This window comes from Mesoplodon bidens, assembly GCF_964165515.1.
Source record: "Mesoplodon bidens genome assembly, chromosome: 3".
Taxonomy (NCBI): domain Eukaryota; kingdom Metazoa; phylum Chordata; class Mammalia; order Artiodactyla; family Ziphiidae; genus Mesoplodon; species Mesoplodon bidens.
The window spans coordinates 57,749,446-57,772,100 of NC_138178.1; the positions used below are offsets into that span (position 1 = coordinate 57,749,446).

Genomic DNA, 22,655 nt, shown 5'->3' on the forward strand with positions numbered 1-22,655 from the left:
GGGCACGGTTCTCCAGAGGGGTTGCAGACTCACAATCAGACAGGAGTTCACAGTAGCTTCTGGATGTGCTTCTTGAGGATCACCTACAACGGGCTGCTGCCTGAGAGGGTGGGTGGGCGCTTCCCAGAGGCTCCTGAGATTAGAGTGGCCTCGGGGCAAACCTGAGAATCACCCGCGTGGGTGCTACAGACTGAAGCTGCGGTTGAAGGTTCCCTTACCTTTGCTCCCCCAACACTTCCAAAGGTTGTATAGACCTCTATTTCCCTGGAGACAAAACTGAGATGCTTGGCATGCCAACTATCAATTTATTGCCTCTTGTTCCAAATTCCCTTTTCAATACCTGTTCTGTGATTATGGGCAAAATTCCTTTAAACATACCTTCTTTTTTTTTTTTGCGGTATGTGGGCCTCTCAGTGTTGTGGCCTCTTCCGTTGCGGAGCACAGGCTCCGGACACGCAGGCTCCACGGCCATGGTTCACGGGCCCAGCCGCTCCGCGGCATGTGGGAGCTTCCCGGACCGGGGCACGAACCCGTGTCCCCTGCATTGGCAGACGGACTCTCAACCACTGCGCCACCAGGGAAGCCCTAAACATACCTTCTTACTATGAGCCTGATGGTAAGCTGTTTCGGTAGACGGAAAGACACTGGGGGAGGAAGCGTTTCTCCTGCTGGTCCTGTACCTTTGGAGGGTGGTACGGGCAGGAGCAATTCCGGTGGTGCTCTGTCCCAGCCACACACCCAGACCACACAGTCTCTCAGTGACCTCACAGCTCCTGCTTGGCCTGGTGATCACCTCCCATGGAGCTCACAGACGGTGGATTCCAGGCATCCCTCTTGCAGTGGTGCCAGATTCCCTCTGTGCACCTGCACGCCTGACCACCTGCCCCCTGGGCACAGTTCACCTGTGCTCCAGTGGGTTGCTTCTTGTCTTTCCAGAAACTGAGGACAGGCTCTGGCCCAGGCCACCTTGTGAACTTCTCTGCCATACAGTGGTCTGCAACCACATTTTCTCCAGTGAGGTGTGAACCCCACCTTTGGGGAGGGAGACCCCCCCTTCAAAGTTTGTCCTTCCTTGGGTACTTTCTCTCAGCACTATAGTTCTTTTTATATCTTATAGTTATTCTTTTATTATAGCTTAATAATTGTTTATATTAAACATCCCCTGTTTAAATCACTGTGTGGTTTGTTTCCTGATTGGACACAGGTGGATACACTTGGAATACACAGAGTATATGGCTTCTGTTTTCCCCAAGGAGACTGTGACTGATAGAGGCTAACATAGCCGTAGGTCTATAGGCATCTTGGCACTAAGCAGAAGCAAATGCACATCTTCTCTGGGGTTTCCTTTCCTGCTTAGGTCCTTAGGACTCATTTGTTCATTCAACAACAATTTGTTGAGCACCTGTTACATATCAGTCACTGTTCTAGATGATGGGGATATAGCAATGAACACAAGAAAAACCCTACCTTATATTTTCACAGAAATATATCATCAAATACAGAAGGAAATGAGCTACCATGAAGAGAAGACAAAATGTTAACACATTTAGATCCCTATGGTTTTTAGTTACTGCAATTATCCGATAGAAGAAGATGTAAAATAACTAGATACAAAATGTTTAAAGAAATAAAAGATGGGATCACAGGAATAAGCAAGGGTTCAAAAAGACAAACAATAACAAGTGTTGGGGAAGATGTGGAGAAGTTGGAACCCTTATACATTGCTAGTGAGATTGTAAAATGGTGCATCCCCTTTGGAAAACCTTCTGGCAATTCCTCAAACTGTTAAATACTGAGTTATCACATAACCTAGATATACAGGTATATGACCAAGAGAAAAGAAAATATATATCCACACACAAAAAAGTACATGACTATTTACAGTAGCCAGGTGTCCATCTACAGTACAAAGTGTCCATCTACAGATGAATGGATAAAGAAGATGTGGCACATATATACAATGGAATATTACTCAGCCATAAAAAGGAATGAAATTGGGTCATTTGTAGAGACGTGGATGGACCTAGAGACTGTCATACAGAGTAAAGTAAGTCAGAAAGAGAAAAACAAATATCGTATATTAATGCATATATGTGGAATCTAGAAAAATGGTACAGATGAACCGGTTTGCAAGGCAGAAATAGAGACACAGGTGTAGAGGACAAACATATGAACACCAAGGGGGGAAAGTGGCGGCGGGGTGGGGTGGTGGTGGGATGAACTGGGAGATTGGGATTGACATGTATACACTAATATGTACAAAATAGATAACCAATAAGAACCTGCTGTATAAAAAACAAATTAATTAAATTAAATTAAAAAAAAACCAACTAGTACATGAATGTTCGTGGCAGCATTATTCATAATAGCCCCAAAGTAAGAAAAACCCAAATGTCCATCAACTGGTAAATAAATAAAATATGGTAGACCCATACAATGGAATTTTATTCAGCCATAAGAAGGAACAAAGTACTGATATTTCCTACAATATGGATGAATCTTGGAAATATTTTGCTAGATGAAAGAAGCCAGTTACAGAAGGCCATATATTGTATGACTCCATTCATATGAATTGTCCTGAATAGGCAAATCCATAGAGACAGAAAATAGATGAGTGGTTTTTGTGAGACAGAGGTAGAAGGGAATTTGTAGTAACTGCTAACGAGTATAGAGTTTCTTTTGAGGGTGACAGAATTGTTCTAGAATTCATGACAATTGTTTCACAACTTCTGTGAATATACTAAAAACCAATGAATTGTACACTTTCAAAGGGTGAATCTTATTATTTGCAAATTATATCTCAATAGAGCTGTTATTTTTAAAAAATAAGCAAGGCAAAGAGACAACTGCAAATGACCAGACACATCTGAAAAGGAAGCAAATATAACTTAACAATTTAACTCTTGAGATTAAAAACTCAATGGGGACTTCCCTGGTGGTGCAGTGGTTAAGAATCCGCCTGCCAATTCAGGGGACATGGGTTTGAGCCCTGGTCTGGGAAGATCCCACACGCTGCGGAGCAACTAAGCCCGTGCACCACAACTACTGAGCCTGCACTCTAGAGCCTGTGTGCCACAACTACTGAGCCCACATGCCACAACTACTGAAGCCCACACGCCTAGAGCCCGTGCTCCGAAACAAAGAGAAGCCTCTGCAATGAGAAGCCCGCGCACCACAACAAAGAGTAGCCTCGGTTTGACGCAACTAGGGAAAGGCCGCATGCAGCAACTAAGACTCAACACAGCCAAAAAAGAAAAAAAAAGAGTAGCCCCCACTTGCTTCAACTAGAGTAAGCCCGCGGGCAGCAATGAAGACCCAACACAGAAAAATAAATAAATAAAATAAATAAATTTATTAAAAAAAAAAACTCAGTGGACAGGCTAAACAACAGATTAAACACAGCTGGATAGGGAATTAGTGAACAGGAGATAGATATGAGAAAACTACCCAGAATGAGGCACAGGGAGTCAAGAAGATGAGAAATATGACTGAGAGGGGGGAAGGGAAGAGTTCCCCTGAGAAGGGAAGATGGAATGAGGTCTAAAAAATATCCAGTCAGAATCCCAGAAGCAGAGAATAGAGAGAATAAAGGAGAAACAATATTTGAAAAGCTAACAGCTAAAAATTTCCAGATCTGATAAAAGACACCAACCCATGGATAGGAGAAACAGAACATGCATCAAGCAGGTTAAAAAAGACATACACTGGGACATATTTTAGGGAAACCACAGAGCACTAAGGGCAAAAATGTTAAAAGCAGCTAGAAAGAAAAGAAAGATTGTCTACAGAGAAACAATTGGACAGTGACAGCAACAGTGAATCTATACATTCTTTTTTTATATATTCTTTTCCATTATGGTTTATCACAGGATATTGAATATAGTCCCCACAACAGTGAATCTAAAAGATAGAAAAATATCTTCAAAGTACTGAGAGAAAATAACTGTTAACCCAGAATTGTGTACCCAGCAAAACTATCTTTCAAGAATAAGTGTAAGATAGAAACATGAAGGTGAAATAGGGACATTTTTAGAAAAAAACCCAAAGATTTTACCACTAACAGACCTTCACTAAAACAACTTCTAGAAGATGCACTTCAGGAAGAAGGAAAATGAGCCCAGAAGGAAGGTCTGGAATGCAAGAAGAAATGGTGAGCAAAGAAATCAGTAAATATGTAGATAATTCCAAACACACTGTCTGCAAAAAAACAGCTAATGAAAGATGGTGATGGCATGTAATTTGTGGGGTTGAGAAACGACAGGCACAAATACTGGACAATAATAATTTATAGGTGGGGGAAGGAGAGTGAGGCTGGTGAGAGGAGGTAGAGTGTTCTGAGCTCTTCTTGAGAAGGTTCAAGTACTGTTGACTTTAGACTTTGTTAAATATGCCTGGTAAAAATTCAAGGGTAATTACTAAAAACACAGAAAGTATAACTTCCACACCAGTAGAGCAGAAAATAGAGTAAGAAAACAAAAACAAAAAGTCAGTTTAGAAAAAAAAAAGTTGAAAGAAGTTTAGAAAAGAGAACAAATAGAAAATAAAAATTAAGATGTAGAAATATTATCAGTAATCACAATAAGTATAAATGGGATAAACAAGACAGATTCTCAGACCTAGATTTAAAAAAAACCCTAAAAACTAGACAACCTAAAATAAAAGGACACAGAAAAGATGAAAGTAAAATGATGAACAAAAGTAAAATGCTAATTAAAAGAAAGCTGGTGTAATATATTGGTATTAGACAAAATAGACTATAAGGCAAAATGTATTATTAGGGCCTTTCATCATTTTCATGATAAAATGTTTGATCTACCAGATATAATAGTCCAAAAGTTGTGGGTACCTACTAAAATAGTATCCAAATACATAAAATGAAGTGTATAGAACTATGGATAGAAATTGACTAATCTGGGACTTCCCTGGTGGTCCAGTGGTTAAGAATCCGCCTTCCAATGCATGGGATGCAGGTTCGTTCCCTGGTTGGGGAACTAAGATCCCACATGCCACGGGGTAACTAAGCCTGCATGCTGCAGCTACTGAGCCCACACACTCTGGAGCCTATGCACCACAACTACTGACCCCACGTGCCACAACTAGAGAGCCTGCATGCCACAACTACAGAGCCCACACACTCTGGAGCCCGCGCGTCACAACTACAGAGCCCACGTGTTCTGGAGCACACGCACCGCAACTACTGAGCCCATGCATCACAACTAGAGAGCCCATGCACTGCAACTACTGAGCCCACACACCCTGGAGCCTGCGCCCACAACTAGAGAGAAGCCTGCAATGAAGAGCCCACGTGCTGCAATGAAAAGAAAAGACCCTGCGTGTTGCAACTAAGACCCAATGCAAGGACTCCCCTGGTGGTGCAGTGGTTAAGTGTGGTTAAGAGTCCGCACTCCCAATGCAGGGGGCCCGGGTTTGATCCCTGCTCAGGGAACTAGATCCCACATGCATGCTGCAACTAAGAGTTTGCATGCCACAACTAAGGAGCCCACGTGCTGCAACTAAGGAGCCTGCCTCCCACAACTAAGGAGCCCACTGGCCACAATTAAGACCTGGTGCAACCAAAAAAAAAAAAGACCCAACACAGCCAAAACTAACTAACTAAATAAATATTTAAAAAAAAGAAATTGATAACCCACTAACATAGTGGGAGAATTCAATACAATGATCTCAATTATTAATGGGTCAAAAAAGATTTGAATAACACAATTAACCAGCTTGATTTAGTGGATATTTATAAGTCACTCTATATCCAACAATCAAGGAATAGACATTCTTTCCAAGTGCACATGGAACACTTCCAAAAATTGACCATATAAAAGGCCTTATAGCCAGTTTCAACAAATTTCAAAGAATCTGATTCACATAAATCACATTTTATGACCTACGATCATAGTTATAACTTATGCAATTAAATTAAGTCTTTAACAGAAAGATAAATGACATCCCCTCCTGAGCTCTGAAAATTAGAAAGTACATTTCTTTTTAAAAAATTAATTAATTAATTAATTTTTGGCTGCATTGGGTCTTTGTTGCTACATGCGGGCTTTCTCTAGTTGCGGCGAGCGGGGACTACTCTTCATTGTGGTGTGCGGGCTTCTCATTGCAGTGGCTTCTCTTGTTGCGGAACATGGGCTCTAGGTGCGCGGGCTTCAGTAGTTGTGGCACGTGGGCCCTAGAGCTCGCGGGCTTCAGGAGTTCTGGCACCCAGGCTTAGTTGCTCCGCAGCATGTGGGATCTTCCCGGACCAGGGATCGAACCCGTGTGCCCTGCATTGGCAGGCGGATTCTTAACCACTGTGCCACCAGAGAAGTCCCAGAAAGTATATTTCTATATAATTTAGAAGTAAGAAATCATAATAGAAATGGAAAGTTGTATAGAAACGACTATATGATATGTGATGAAAATTGTACATATCAAAACTGGTGGATGCAGCAAAAATGGTAATTACAGGGAAATGTATAGCTTTAGATGCTTATATTAAAAAAGAAAAGAGGCTGAAAATTAATGAGCTAGTTTTCGCTCTAAGAGGAAAAATAACCCCAGTAGAATAAACACAAAGAAAGTTCAAGAAAAGATATAAAGATAAGAGCAAAAATCAATGAAATGAAATGAATATACAATAGAGATGATCAATAAGCCAAGGTCAGATAAAACAGACAAACTTTTGGTAAGATTCATTAAATAAGAGGGTAGTAGGTAGCATGTATAAACAAGCAATAATAGGAATGGAGAACAGAAGAAAGCTGAAAATATAGAAGAGATTAAAAAGATAAGATGAGCATGCCATAAAGAATAAAAAATGAATTAATGAATTAATCAATGAATTAAAAAACTTACTAGAAAGGGAAACATTTCTAGAAACATATAACTTATCGAAGCTGTAACAAGAAAGCTTGAGTTCCCAACAGTATTAAAGAAGTTGAATCAATGGCTTTAAAAAAAATCAAGCCTTGCTGGTTTTCAGGCAATTCCTAGCAGATTTTCATGGAACAAATGATTCTAATTTCACACAAACAAAGACTATCCAAAGAAGCAATGCTCCTCAACTCATATGAGGTTTGTATAACCTTGAAATAAAATCAGTCAAGTATGAGAAAGTATGAGAAAGAAAATAACATACCAGAATCCCTCATGAACATATTAGATGGAAATACTATAAACAAAATACTAGCAAATAAAATCCAACAGCATATATTAAAGGCAATTCATCATGACTAAGCTGGATTTATCCCTAAAATATTTGGATCATTTAACATAAAAGCCTATGACTTTAATTCATCACATTAAAGGGTTAAAGGAGAAGTTGTATGATTATCTAAATAGATCTAGTAAAGGCAGTCAGTAAAAGTCAACATTCATTCTTGGTAAAAACTCTTAGTAAAGCAGGAATAAAAAAAAACGTCCTAACATTAAGAGGCAATCTTTTTAAAAAATCCTACAGTAGTCATCATTCTTAATGATGAATCATTGAAAGCATTGTTCCTGCAAGAGCAGAACGAGGCAAAGGAGTCTGCCATCACCTCTTCTGCTCCACAAGGCAAGGATAAGACAGATATAAGGAGAGAGAAGGAAACAATACTGTCATTATTTGTAGCTAATATAATTGTTTATGTAGAAAACCCCCAAAGAATCTACAGACAAATTATTAGAATTAATGAGAGAGTTTACCAAGGTTGCTAAATACAAAACAATTCACCAAGGTTGCTAAATACAGAAACTGATATATATCTCCCTAGATTAAGATCTTAATCTTAAAATTACAAAGAGATAAACCAGTTAAAAATGGGCAAAAGACATGAATAGGCACTTTACAAAAAAGGAAACAAATCTCCAATAAAAATTAAAATACGCTCGACCTCATTGATGGCCAGGGAAATATTATACAAGTCATTGCCACAATAAGATCCGGTTTTCCAACTCCATTGGCAACAACTAAGAAATTTAGTAACACCAAGTGCTGATGGAGATGAAGATCACTGGGACCTTTTATATACCACAAATGGAGTGTAAATTGGTACAACTTTGAAAAACACTTTGGCTATATGTATTTTGTAAAATTGAACTAGATATGTTATAAAGAAGTTCTTGCACATGCATAAGAATATTCATTGTCACATTGTTAAAAATGGCAAAAAATTGGAGGCTACCAAATGTCCATTGATAGGAGAATGGATAAATAGCTATCTATTCCCACAGGGAATCAACTCCAGCTACACACATAACATGGTCAAATATAATGTATGAAAAAGGCAAGTTGCAGAAAACTGCATAAAATCATGACAGCACTTTTCTAAAGCTCAAATGAGTAAATTAAACAATATTTCATTTAGGGATGCATATACAAATGATAAAACAACCTATTTTTAAAAATCAAGAAAATGGTCAACATAAAATTCAAGCCGGTATTATCTCTAATGAGGAGGCAGGATAAAATAGGAAAAAGGTGTACAGGTGGATGCATTAATAGGTAATGTTCTAGTTCTTAAGATGGATGGTACACTTCCAGGTGTTTATTTTATATTGCATTTATTATTTTGATGTTTCAAATACTATGCATAAAATGTTTAAATAGTGGCCTGTAGTTTCCCATTTTCACCACTACATGGCAGGCTAGTCCGCCAGTAAAGTGATTCTTGACTGGGAAAGGCTAGTGAAAATTAAACTGTACCTAATGACAGTGTTGTAGTAAGCACTCAATTTCCCCTGTAGGAACACATGCAAAATGTAAAACAGGGCTTTTTGTTCTGAGTGTTTACATGCACAACCAGGGCAGCTCAGGTGCACATTACTCTGACCTGGATCTTGCAGCTCTGTTGTCAGGTTTTGTTTTTTCCTTTCTTTTTGCCTTATGTAACCATTTTTGAAAACTTAAAAGTGTATCTACTTAAAAAAAAAGTGTATCTGCTTAAATGTTGATTTTTATTTTTCAGAACTTTCCAGTATTTCCCAAGGTTTCATTTCTAAATTAACAACATGGAGCATAACGTTGGTTACTTGGTTTCCCTCTTGGCAATTGACACATCTAACTTCCCCTTCTAATGTTTACTGATTAGGGGCGGTTTTGTAGCATTAGCATTAGAACCACTGCTTTAATGAATGTCTGGATGACACTGTTACATACAGGAATATTTAAAAATCAGTAACAGTGTTAAAATAGCAGCACAATATTCACAATAGTCATCAAAATTACTCACAGGAATTCTGGTGCCAAATTGCACCAGTCACAGGAAGTGACTGACAAACGTTGGTAGGTATTTCTGTTTTAGCAGCCAATGTTATGCCACCAAGTGGCAACAGCACAAACGGTCCTCCAGCCACCCGCTTCCTTTTTCATGCTCTAGACCTGCCCTGTCCACTTGATCAGCCACTAGCCCCATGTGGCAATTGAGGTCTTGGAACGAGATGTGACCTAAGTGTAAAATACACACTGGATTTTGAGGACTTATATGAAAAAAAAAAAAGTAAAATGTCTCAGTAATTTTAATATTGATTACATGTTGAGATAATATTTTTGGATATGTTAGGGTAAATAAAATATATTAAAATTAATCTCACCTTTTTAATTAGACACTAGAACGTTTAAAATTACATACGTGGCTCGCCTGTGGGGCTCACATTTTATTTCTATTGGACAGCACAGCTCTAGATGTTATCACCAAGACTTGCGATCCCTACCTACCAGGGCCGGCTGCATGGGTGTGTGGCCGGTGCAGTCGTACAGGGGGTCCCATGTTCTGGAGTGCTGTTACTGCCTCGAAATCCTTAATTGTATCTTCGAATTTGCGTTTCAGAAGCAAGTCTCCTAGGACAATGGAGCATGCGCCAGGGGCTGGAAGACTTGGCTCATGCGCCATCCCGCCTCCCTCCGCCTCCCTCCGCCTCCTGGTGTCCCTGGCCCTGCCCGGCGACTGCTGCCCCCCTGCCGTCCCCGGCAGGGTTCTGGGCGCTGCCATGGGAAGGGTCAGGGGTGTGATGGTGCCTATCCCTTCCCCGGGCTGGCTGCGCAGGGTCTCTCGCCCACCCCAATCCAGGGGCGAGAGTTTCACCGGCGCCGAGGTCTCAGTACCGTTGGGAGTCGCCTGTCTGCCCCGGTTTGGGCAAGGGGCCCTGGGGCAGGAGAGACACCTGGCCTGACCTCTCCAGACTCCACCAGGCTAGGGCGGTCATCTGCTGGCAGGAGCCGGACCCAGCAGCACGCAGGCCTGCGCTCGCTGCAACCCTGCTGGAGGGATGCACCCTGGGGGACCGCTCTCGCTAGAGAGTGTCCGCGTGTTCCGGAAGCGCGCCCTACTCTGGCTCCGAGCTTGGGGCAGGATTGGGAGGGCTCTTTTCCTCCTAACGACCTTCCTTCGTCTTTCTTGTGTTTGTCTCTTATGGACAGCTCAAGGCACCCCTTGGGACAAACCGTAACTCACAAATTGTGTAATTTCTGTATTGTGTGATTCCGTGTGTGAGTGAAATACTATGATAGTTGCATTTAAAATTGGCATTGCACAATAGAAAGATGAATGGTAAAATTCATGTTAGTAATTACAGTTTTAATTTTAATTTACTTTATATATTTTAATTAAAAAATTAATTGTGGCAAAATACCCAACATAAAATTTACCATCTTAATTAATCATTTTAATTGTACAGCTCAGTACCATCAAGTATTTACATTGTTGTGCAACCAACACCTCCATGTTGCAGTACATGTCAGAATTTCTTTCCTTGTTAAGACTGAATAATATTCCATTGTATGTATATACCACATTTTATCCATTCATCCAGCCATGGGCATTTGGGTTGCTTCCACTTTTTGGCTATTGTGCATAATGCTGCTATAAATGTGTGTGTATAAATATCTCTTTCCATTTTTTTTGCTAAAATAAACAAGACTGCAATTAACACCTTTGTACATACATCACTTTGCGTGCTTGTAAGTCCATTTCTAGGATAAATCCCTAAAATTGTTGGGTCAAAGGAAAGGTGCACTTTATAATTTGTAAAATATTGCCAAATTGCTGTCCATAGATGTTGAACCATTTTACACAGCCACCCCAGCGCTGTATGTTTTCAAACTTTTTGATCTTTGACAAAGATTAATCTTTGTCTAGATTAAAAATGGTATTTCCGTCAATAAGAATGAACAGAAATATGTGAAATACGTTTAAGTCCATGAGTTTGTAGTAATACAGTAAACTTCCCCAGCAATCTGTAATGTTCATTTTTGGAGGATGCTAGGGAAACAATTCATTATTTTGAAACAAACAAACAAAAACAAAAGGAAAGAATCAAGTATGACCTGCCTTTTCAATGTAAACTGTACATCAGGATAGCTAAATAGTTAACAAGAGGAAGTTTCTCTTTATAAAAGTATTCTCATTATTAAATAAAGAAGAAATAATGCAACCACTAAGGAAATGATGAATGTAGGCAATGATCATCAATGGTTGCAAAGAGAGACCGAGATAAAGCGAGAAAGAGATGAGTAGACATCCATCCTATGCTTTGTAATAGGAGACCACTGTGCTACCTCTCAACTATTCTTGCCTAAACATTCAAACCTGAATCTGACTGAGTCACCAGGTCTAACTGCCAACAAGTTACAGAAAATATAGGGATGAGAAGAACATGTTAAACAACAAATCAAGGGGATGCAATCAGCAAAATTCAGACTGTAGGAAACTCTACAGGACAAGTGACCTAGTTTCTTCAATAAATAAATTAAAAAAGAAGAAGGAAAAAAAAAGGGAGGGAGGGATAGGGAATCTCTAAATTAAATTTAAGGTACATAGCATCCAAATGCAATATATGGGTCTTATTTAGATCCTGATTCAAATGAAAAAACCTGTGCTATCATTTATGAGACATTTAGGAATGTGAACCCTGATTGGATATTTAATGATATTAAGGAATTAACTGTTGATTTTAAGATATTATGGTATTATGCTATTTTATAATATTATATTTTAGATAATATGGTACTATTTTTCAGATTTGTGATATTATGGTTAGGTTAAAAAATCTTATCTTTTAAAGATATATACTAAAATAATTATTGATGAAATGATAAAATGTCTGAGATTTGCTTTGAAATAATACAATGGGAATGTGTGTGGGATGGGGTATGGATGAACCATGACTGACTATGAGCTTATGATTACTGAATCCAGGTGATTCGTACTCTACAATTCTCTCTACTTTTGTTTATGTTTGTAATTTTCCAAATAAAGAAGTTCATTAAAAAAAAAGACAATGAAAGGGTAATCAGAAACAATGAGTACAGATGGCTCTTTTTTGGAATTTTGATGCAAAAAGGAAAAAAAAAGCAACAGCTATCAGGGTCAACAGAAGGGTATTACAAAAAAAAAACCGCATCTTAATTATTCAAGTATTACATATGTATGGAAAAGTGTACTGCACAAGGAATCCTCACCAAATAAATACCCCCATATATTAAAAAAGGTATTTTACTGGGTCTTTTGGGTAAACATATATAGAAAACAAATGAACCCCACATCTAGGAGTATAACATTTAGCCCACACACACCGGTGAACTCATAGTATGGAAAGGACAGAGCAAAAACAGGCGAAAATAGGCAGGCTTCCACTTTTGTGAGAAAGGGGATTTCAAGCTAAGAAGTTGGTCTTGTTAAATAAGAACTGAGACCGCCCATGTCAACATGACACAACTGCTCTAGGAAATTCTAGTCCAGGAGGATAAATAGATTAATTGTTTGCTTCAAGAAATTAATTTATCTGGACAAATAGTTTGCTCATCTGGGACAGGACAGATGACTCTCAGGACCACAGACTGCTCACATAGACAAAGAGCTCACATATATGACCAAGTTTATTTAATGAGACTTGCTTCAAGACCCCTGCTTTTCTGTGTCTATGGATCTTAAACTGTCTTAAATGTCACAAACTGTGCCCACTCCCCATCAATTTCTTGCTTTGAAAAACCACCTTAAACCACTAGAGCCCAGGCCTCCAAATCCTATAAACACCCTTTCTTGAAATCCTCCTTCTTAGAAACTACACCAAGTCTCTTTCAAGGTGTTATTCTCCCTTTCTGCAGTAAATACTGAATTAACTTAGACTTACTTTGCTTGATCAACAGGTTTTTCTGGTCTTCTTTTGAGGAGTTGGCAGTAGGCAAGAGTTCTCCTAAAATCTGTGAACTTGAATGAGAAAAAAAACTGCCATTTATTTTCAGAAAACTTTAACTGAAAGTGAGCATTTCCTTCAACTATGAATGTGCACAACAAACTGCAGTGATTTTTGCACAAGTAAAAATTACAGGTATTTTCAGTCTGCATTTTAGCTGTTGCATACATCTCAAAATATCATTTACGCTTAACACTACTTTGAAATGAAAGATAGGGTCAGAATTGTGAAGGCGTTGAGATTTTACCCTCCCTGCAAGCTAACAAGTCAGCTTGCCACAGTTTCCTGGATAAGGACAGAAGACACAAAACTCCTGGATCCCAAATGTAAGACTTTATTACTCACAGCAAAAGGGGTAGCTAGAGTGTCAGCATATTTGCGCTGTTTCCCTGAGCTCTAATTCCCAGCGGGCAATGTGGACGTCCAGGTGACTCAAGCACATGTAGTAGATTATGTTACATAAGAAGAATTTAGAGCCGAGGGCCCAGCACTTGTTTGAGTAAGCAGCAAATAAGCTAGTCTGTTGCCTAAGTGACTACCTACTGAAACCGCTCAATATCACAAGGGTAAACTCAGCAAGGATGTCCAGGACCCCTGGTGGACTGCCTCTCCTACATGTAGTACTAGATCTTGTCATTAATGCATTTATAAAGGAGCAGATGTATTACTCTATCATCATTTTATTTTTATATTTTTATATAATTCATTTCCTTTATAATCCTATGTATTTTATTGTATGCATACAAATACATTACTCTGAGATGGGGCTGGTAAGCTTAACCAGGCTGCCAAAGGAGCCCATGGCACAAATAAGGTCAAGAAACTGAAGATTTTCAAAAATATTTTCACCAATAAGTGTGGATATAAAAATAAAATTTTATACAACTCCATTGCTCAGGAAAACCTTTTCAGAGCTCTTCTTGTCTAGAAGGCAGAGTGGGAAGGGCCCTGGCACCAAATCCAGGGCACTAGAGTTTGACTTTTAGTTGTATGAACCCCAATTTTCCTTATCTGTAACATGAGATGCTTGTTACCTAACTCACTGGCTCAAAATGTAGAGAGGTACATTGTCACACGTTGCTGGTGGGAGTGTAAATTGAATACCTTTTCTGGAGAGTAATTCGACTATATGTACTCAAAAATATTCAAATCCTTCGAGCTAGTAGTTCCATTACTAGAAATTTACTATTAGGACATAATCAGATATATAGACAGAAATGTAAGTAAAAAGATGTTCATGGCAGTATTATTTATAGGTATACACTACACTTCTGTAAATATCTGGAATGTCCAACAATTAGGGCATGGCTACAGAAATTGTGGCACTTCTATACTGATAAATGCAGTCATTATGGATTTTTATAGCTGAATGTTTGGCACCATTAGAAAATGCCTATGATTTTATGTTAAGTGGGAAAAAAATCTAAAACTCTTTATGTAGTATGCCTCCAATTTTGTTTAAGTGACCTATATATGTATATAGGTTCAGAAAAAAAGCCTAGTTAGAAATTTACTGAAAACGTTACTGCTAGTGGTATAATATATACATATTTGACATTTAAAAATTTATATTTAAAAACATTTCCCAGTATTCCTCAATAAGCATGTGTGCTTTGTAATAAGAGAAGCCAATTATTTTCAAAACAGCTCAAAATTGAGCTTCTTTATGTGCAATGCTATGGAAATCATACTGTGCTACACAATTGTGAAGTGTTTAATTAGTGTTTTTCTGGGGCTTCAGAAGCATGGTTGGATTCATGTTTAAATCAATAAATTTGACTGCAAGGAAGATACATTGGTCAGTGGGCGGCCCAGTTTTGTGCAGCTCCTCCAGCAGGCGGGCTCCCTCTGCTCGCTCCTGCCCCCTCCCCCTGCAGCCCAGTAGCTGAGAGACTCCCCTGCTCTAACCTCTGTTTGTTTTTCTTCTCCCCCTCCATCCACCACCAAGCCCTCCTTCCTCCCGTACAAGTCTGTCTGGTCTTGTCTCCTGGGCTGAATCATGCCTCAGAAGTGGAAAAAGCCTCAAGGCCAGGGCCTGTCTGTGTTAAACAGCTGGGGCCCAGCTCTGAGTGTGCCATCAATGTGCATAATGAGAGTTTTGCTGCAGATTCCAGGTTAGAGGCCTGTGTGGGTGGTGCCATGTTTCTGGGCTCCTGGGCCTGAGCCCTGATGGAACGCTAAAACCATATGGCCAGACAAAGGTGAGGAAAAAGCCACTTCTGTGGCATGATTTGAGGGCATCCTTACCCCAGAGGTCTCTGGTGCCAACTCACTCTCCTCCACTCTTGAGATCTCCACCATAGGAGAAGACTCCTGTTAAAATATACATGGATCGCCTGGGGCAGCAAAATATCCTAATACTAAGACAGGCGCTGGGGCTTCCCTGGTGGCAAAGTGGTTATGAATCCGCCTGCCAATGCAGGGGACACAGGTTCAAGCCCTCGTCCGGGAAGATCCCACATGCCGTGGAGCAACTAAGCCCGTGCACCACAACTACTGAGCCTGCACTCTAGAGCCCGTGAGCCACAACTACTGAGCCTGCGTGCCACAACTACTGGTGCCCGGTCGCCTAGAGCCCGTGCTCTGCAAGGAGAGAAGCCACCACAATGAGAAGCCCGTGCACCGCAACGAAGAGTAGCCCCTGCTTGCCACAACTAGAGAAAGCCCACATGCAGCAACAAAGACCCAACGCAGCCAAAACTAAATTAATTAATTAATTAATTAAAAAAAAAAAGACTGAGGCTCTGGAATCAGACAGACTCAGTTAGATTTGGATCCCAGCTCCACTACCGCTTTGGGATGTCACTTGATGTCTCTGAGCCTGGGTCTCCTCATTTGTAAACGATGACAAAAAGCACTTACATACACCAAGCATATGCCAAGCACAAATCTATGTGCCTTTCTTATATTAACTCATCTGATCTATGCAACAACCTTATTTAGGCACATGCTGTTATCATCGTGTTCATCTTACAGATGAGAAAACTGAGGCCCAGGGTAGTTAATTAACTTACTCAGAGTCTCACAGGATCAGCACTAAGATGAACCCCGGCAGTATGGTTCTAGAGTCTATGTTTTTTTTTTTTTTTTTTTTTTTGCGGTACGCGGGCCTCTCACTGTTGTGGCCTCTCCCGTTGCGGAGCACAGGCTCCGGACGCGCAGGTTCCGCGGCCATGGCTCACAGGCCCAGCCGCTCTGCGGCATGTGGGATCTTCCCGGAACGGGACACGAACCCGTGTCCCCTGCATCAGCAGGCGGACTCTCAACCACTGCGCCACCAGGGAAGCCCTAGAGTCTATGTTTTTAAGGACCATGTTTGGGAGGCTCACTGTAAGATGGAACAATAGTAACTATGATTTATTAGGAGCTTACTTAGTACCAGGCACTGTGCTAAAGGCTATATAAGAATTTCTCCTTAGTTCCTCCCACTGCCTGGATGAGGGAGGGACTATTGTTACATGCTAACCCTGACCTGGCAGGACAGTCTGCTATATACAAGGCCCTCTATTAAGGGCTGGGCCTTCAGGGGTTGCTACAGCATAGAAGAACTAAAATGTGTCCATAAATAACCGTGATTCATGGTAGAATCAGAGCTTGATGGAGCTGGCAGAGAGCTTAGAGATTATCTGGTTTAAACTTGTGTTTACTGATGACAAGAACTGACTTGCTTTGGTTTTTCCCACAGGGTTTGGGGATTCAATGATATAATGATAACAATAGCCAACACTTAATGAGTTGCTTGCTGTGTGTGTACATGTGTTGTTATGTGTGTGTTTTTCTGTGTCTCTGTGTGTGTTTATCTCACTTAACCCTCACAATGACCAGATAGAAGCACTGTTATTATCCCATTTCATAGATAAGAAAACTGAGTGAAGAAGCTAAATAAGCAACTTGTCCAGTGTCACACAGTTAGCAAATGGTGGAGTTGGGATGCTGGCAGAGTAGATTCCAGACCTTGGGTGCTGAACCACCATGCTCTCTGTCACCCCAGTTACAGGAGGTGGTTAAGAAGCCTAGGAGGTGGGGGCTGAATTGGGTGGATGGGAAAGTGTTGTAGACCATAAAGGGCTATACAGACATGAGTTATTATTAGAAAGAGGTAAGGGACTCCCCTGGTGGTCCAATGGCTAAGCCTCTGTGCTCCCAATGCAGGGGCCCCGGGTTTGATCCCTGGTCAGGGAACTAGATCCCACATGCTACAACTAAGGGTTTGCATGCCGCAACTAAGATCCAGCATGCTGCAACGAAGATTCCGCATATGGCAACAAAGATCCCGTGTGCTGTAACTAAGACACAGTGCAGCCAAATAAATAAACAAATATTAAAAAAAAGAGAAAGAGGTAAGGGTTCCAAGAGAGGTATAAAGTGGTACAGAGCATAGGGCAAAATAAGGAAGATCTCTAGGATGAGAAAGCATTAGCTTTGGATTGGGACCTGTGTTCCTGGGTAGGAATGAGGAATGTCCAGGGTGTGTGTGGGATTGCCAGGTGGGGAAGAGTTTCCTCTAGCCCTCTCCCATTAACAAAGGATGGATGATCAGATTAGCTAACTAGCGCCTAACCCCAGGAGAAGTGATCAGGACCATAGAAAGCCTTGGGAACCTCCAGCCAAGATCCTAGCTGCAGAGAGCAGGCTGGGTGGGGGCCACTCAGAGGGGGATAAAGAGGGAACAGAAAGCTGGTAGCAGGGTCAGGGCATGGGGGTCAGACAGCCAGCATCCAAATCCTGACATTCTAGCACACTCTAGTTATGAGGCCATGATGAAGTTACACATTTCTTTCTTTTTCTTTTTCTTTTTTTAAAAATCTTTCCCTGCTCTCCAGTGCATTTTCTTTTTTTTTTCTATGTTCTTTGTGCAATTTTTTTAGTAGTCATCAGTTTAATACACATCAGTGAATACATGTCAATCCCAATCTCCCAATTTATCACACCACCACCCCCATCCGCCGCTGCTTTCCCCCCTTGGTGTCCATACGTTTGTTCTCTACATCTGGTTACACAACATTTCTATCTCAGTTTCTTCATCTGAAGAATGGGAATGATAATAATGGCATGTCCCTCAGAGACTTGTGCAAATTTAACATGCTAATCTGTATACAGTGTTTACTATAATGCCTGGCACACGGTAAGCACTCAATATGAGCTCGCTATTGTTATTTCTGTTACTGTAATCCCAGGGTACCTGACTGGTACCATGATTCAGGGAGGAATGGGGTCAGAAGAAAGAAGGCACATGTCGACTTCAGTCTACTTTCCTGGTAAACCTAAACCTGGCAGGGGTGAACTGGCTCGGGAAATAACACAGACCACCTGCCCCCTCTCCTCCACCTTAGGTTTTGTCTCTGACAATTATTACATCTGCTTTTCAGGGGAAGTCTAGGAGAGGGAGGAGGAGGAGACAAAGGCTAGTGGGCTGCCAGTCCTCTGAAACTGGGCTAATAGAGACTGGTTGTCAGTCTGATTTTTGACATCTTCCTTCGGAGGTTCTGTTGGAATTTCCCAGCTCTTGTCAATTAACCTCCCCAGCCTCTTGCATACTATGGATTTACTTTCCATATGTGTCCAGAGGCAGACACATCCTGCAGGGAGAATGCAGATGGGGTGGGAAGTCCTTTCTTGAACAGGTTAATGGCACAATAGAAGTATGACTGGGGTGGGAGCTAGGAAGAAGGGAAACTAATGTGTACTGACAGGCAATCCTTCACAGGACGAGGCTGGGTGAAGGAGCTTGCCTGTCACCATGACACCAGCCCTGCAAGGAAAGTATTTATTACCCCCATTGTACAGATGAAGAAACTTGCCCAAGGCCACAGCTAACCCACAGAGAAGGGAGTCCAACCCAGATCTATTCAACACCAAAAGTCATCCTCTTCCATTAGAGTATGTGGGAGACTTACAGGACTAAAACAAGTTATCTTTACTGGTGCTTGAAAATGACATTTTGAATACATTTTATACAAAATCTGAGAAACTCCATTGATTCAGAGCTGTAGGCTGGGCTGACCTGGCTTGGAAAAAGGAATATTCTATGGAAGGTACAGCTAATTCTGCTCATAGGTCACCTCCAATCCCCAGAAAACAAAGTGCTGGATGTTGGTCCTGTCTTTTGTCCAGGTAGAAGGTTGCAGTTTGCTGTCATCAGCAAATCAATCTCCATCTGGATACAACTATTTTCAGTTATATTTTACTATTGATCATTTGCTCAGTGGCTTTCTGTCAAAGGGGAAGGGAATAGGTCAGAAGCACAGGGAGCTATTTCTGGGCTCTGGCCTTTGGGAAAGCAGCCTTGTCCTGTTTATACATCCTCTCTTTAATTTGCCCAGCCTGACCACAGAAACATCATCTTCCATGCCCAGGTAAATATAGGCTACCAAATACTCTCCAGTCAATGGCTATTGGGCAACCCAAGGAGCCCAGAATCCTATACTAGGCAACTGTGATAAATAAAGAAGGTTCCTGACCTTGGGCTGCTGGAGCAGAAGTATATTCCCATCTGGGGGAGGAGGCCCTGAAGTGCAAGTTCTGAGCCCCTCTCTGGCATGACTCTTGGTTTAGTCACCCTTTCTAGCACTCATCCAGTTACACAACCAAATTGAGCTGTCAGCACCAGGATGAACTCTAATTCATCTCAAAAGGGCAAGAGGAGGCAGAAAGTTTCTTTTTTTTCTTTTTTGATGTGGACCGTTTTTAAAGTCTTTATTGAATTTGTTATAATATTGCTTCTGTTTTATGTTTTGGTTTTTTGGCCCAGAGGCACGTGGGATCTAAGCTCCCCTACCAGGGATCAAACCCGCACCCTCTGCGTTGGAAGGTGAATCTTAACCACTGGACCACCAGGAAAGTCCCAGAAGAAAGTTTCTTACTCAGCAATGAATAGGTGGATGAATCAGGTCTCTTTCAGAAAATGAGACCAAAGGGAAGAAGGGGCCTGTCTCTGGATCACCTTCAAAAGCTGGGTGTGAAAGGGGCCTGTGTCTGGATCACCTTCGAAAAGTTGGGTGTGAAAAGAATGATGCAGGGTAAAGGGCTGCAAGGAGAGGGAGGAAGGGAGGGAGAGGGAGAGAGGGGGAGAGAATAGGAGGAGCCTAGTTGCTCTGTAGAGCCTAGGAATGAAATCAGTTGGAAGGGAGCCCCCAGGTCCCACATCCAAATGTGTCACCACCAAGTGCCCAGAGGCCAAAAAGCCTGGCTCAGTCTGTAAAGAACTGGAAATTTTTCCAACCCTGAAGCCCCAGAATGAGAACAACCAGCTTCCCCTTCTTTTCCACCAGTTATTTCAGAGACTCTACTGGTAGAACCCCACCTTCAGCTCCGATTGCCAATGTTGCTTTTGTTTAACACGGGTGAAAAAGTATAGAGATCTGAAAATAGCTAAAGTTGTACTGTAGAGTGGAAGAGAAAAATCTGAGAAGTGGCCCAAACCCTCACCAATAGCTCTGCAACTAAGACGAGTCCTTCACCAACTAGGATTGGAATGGTGGGGTTCAAATGAAATAATTTATGTGAACTCATTGAGCCCAGCCTGGTCCCTTGGGACCAAATAAATGTATTTGTTCTTTCTCTATGGTAGATATTGTCCTTTGTGTGTGTATGGAGGGAGTGACCTCCATATTGAACTTATACTTTCTGTGACTGCCCCATGAGATTCATCACCTCCACTCCTACCATCCTAGTCCCAACCTTTCCTCCTAAATGGCCTTCCTGCTTTGACTCCTGCCTACTACAGTTTATTCTTTACATAGTAGCAAGAGTGATCTTTTAAAAAATATAAATTGTATCTTGTCACTTTTCTGTTTAAAACTCTTCAAATGCCCCCACTACACTTGAGTAGAATTTAAACACTTTACCATGGGTAACTGGGCCCTAACATGACCTGCACCCTGCTGATTTCATCTCCTATCACTCTTCCTATGGCCCACTTTGCTGAAGCCACCCTGACCTTTGTTTCTGAACGCACCAAGACTGTTCCCTCCTCAGGGCTTTTGTACTAGCTATTCCCTCTGCCTAGAATACCACCTGTTCTCCTTACCTGTCACGGAGGTCTTGTCTGATGGCCCAAACTAAATTAGCTCTGCCTCCCACCCCCCATCACTCTATTTCATTTGCTTCGTAGCAAATGGGAATGATACTAACTCAGTCAGTCTTGTCTATTATTTGTTTACTTATTTATTGTCTGTTTTCCCCTCAACAACACAGTCCCTGAAGTGGCACTGTGTCTATCTGGTCTATCACTGAATCCCTAGGGCCAAGCAGAGCCTGGCACATAGTAGATCTCTAATATTCGTTGGATGAATGATCTTTTCAAATCCTAACAATCTGGTGAGGTCTGTGAGAAAACCGAAGGTCCCGGCAGATTCAGGATTAGAGTCCTGGTCTGTCCGAACGTAGACTTCGTCTTCCTTCCCAGGGTACCTCGCCCCTTTCCATAGTGCCCCATCTCTCCCGACCTTTCTCACACACTTTATCCTCCTCTCCAGGGAGGGCAGGTCGGACTTCCAGTTCCTTCTCAGAGCCTCGTGCAGACCCTCAAAGTCCTCCCACATTTCGGGGGCTCAGAGGCGCCGCCCTGTTCTCAAAACGGACCCCACCGGGTGCACGTACTCCCCTCCCCGGGCCCCCAAACAGGGGCTGAGAAGAGCCCCGCAATGTCTACGGTAAAACGGGGCGGGCCCCAAAACCCACCGGCAGTAACGGTTCAGCGCCTTCACTCTGTCCCACTCCCTGGCTAGGGACCCCCAGGGCCTAGTGGGGGCGAGTTGGAAGCTCCAGGCATCAAGGTCAATGAGGACATCCCGGGCCGAATTGGGGATGGGCCACCTTCGCGCAGCAGAACCTTTCTTCATCGTGCCTCGTTCGCCGGCCGGTCTGCTTTGGAAGAGACACCCCACTTGACCGTCCCCCGCTCGCACCCTCCCCGTCTCAGCCCTGTCTGCAGAGGCCCGCCTTCCTCCCCGTCCAGAGCCCAGGGGTTGCTGTGGCCGCAGCGTTCCGCCTCTCTCTGGGGGCCTCCCCAGGCGTGGACCTCTGAAGCTATCGACAGCGTCTGGCTCTTCTGAGCTCCAGTGGGCGAGGGCCTGCAGGTTTCCTCCAGCTGGGGAGGACGCAGAGCGGAGGCGGAGGCAGAAGCAGTTTCAGGCCCTAGGCCCGGCGGGCTGGGTCGGGTGAAGCGCGGCCATCATTCGCCATCCAGGGCGCGCGCGGCCCTCCTGGGACCTCGCCGGCGACCCGTAGCTCGGGCACGCGCCTGTCGCAGCCCGCAGGAAGGAGGGGTCCAGCCTGAGGCCGGGCCACCATGGAGATCCCCTCGGCCCAGGGCCGGCGTCTGGGGCCTTGGGGGCGGCCCTGAGGCCCTGACCGCCCTCCTCCCTGCCCGGCCTGGATCGCTGACCTGCCCCACGCGGCATTTGGCCACCTCTGCGTCTCCGCCCTCCCCTGGCCGCGCTGCTGCCTGGGCGCGGCGGCGGCGGCGGCGGCGCCCTGTTGAA

General features: G+C 42.5%; 1 protein-coding gene across 1 annotated transcript in view; it reads right to left on the reverse strand.

Annotated features, from left to right (window-relative positions):
* Positions 1 to 21,938, reverse strand: part of CLN6 (CLN6 transmembrane ER protein) — a 51,744-nt gene extending 29,806 nt beyond the window's left edge. Inside the window, exons 1-2 of the mRNA XM_081228540.1 lie at positions 21,853 to 21,938; positions 13,108 to 13,184 (exon numbers count right to left, since the gene is read on the reverse strand). The gene's annotated coding sequence lies outside the window, so the exon portion shown is untranslated. The remainder of the gene's footprint in view (positions 1 to 13,107; positions 13,185 to 21,852) is intronic.
* Positions 21,939 to 22,655: the final 717 nt, after the last annotated feature.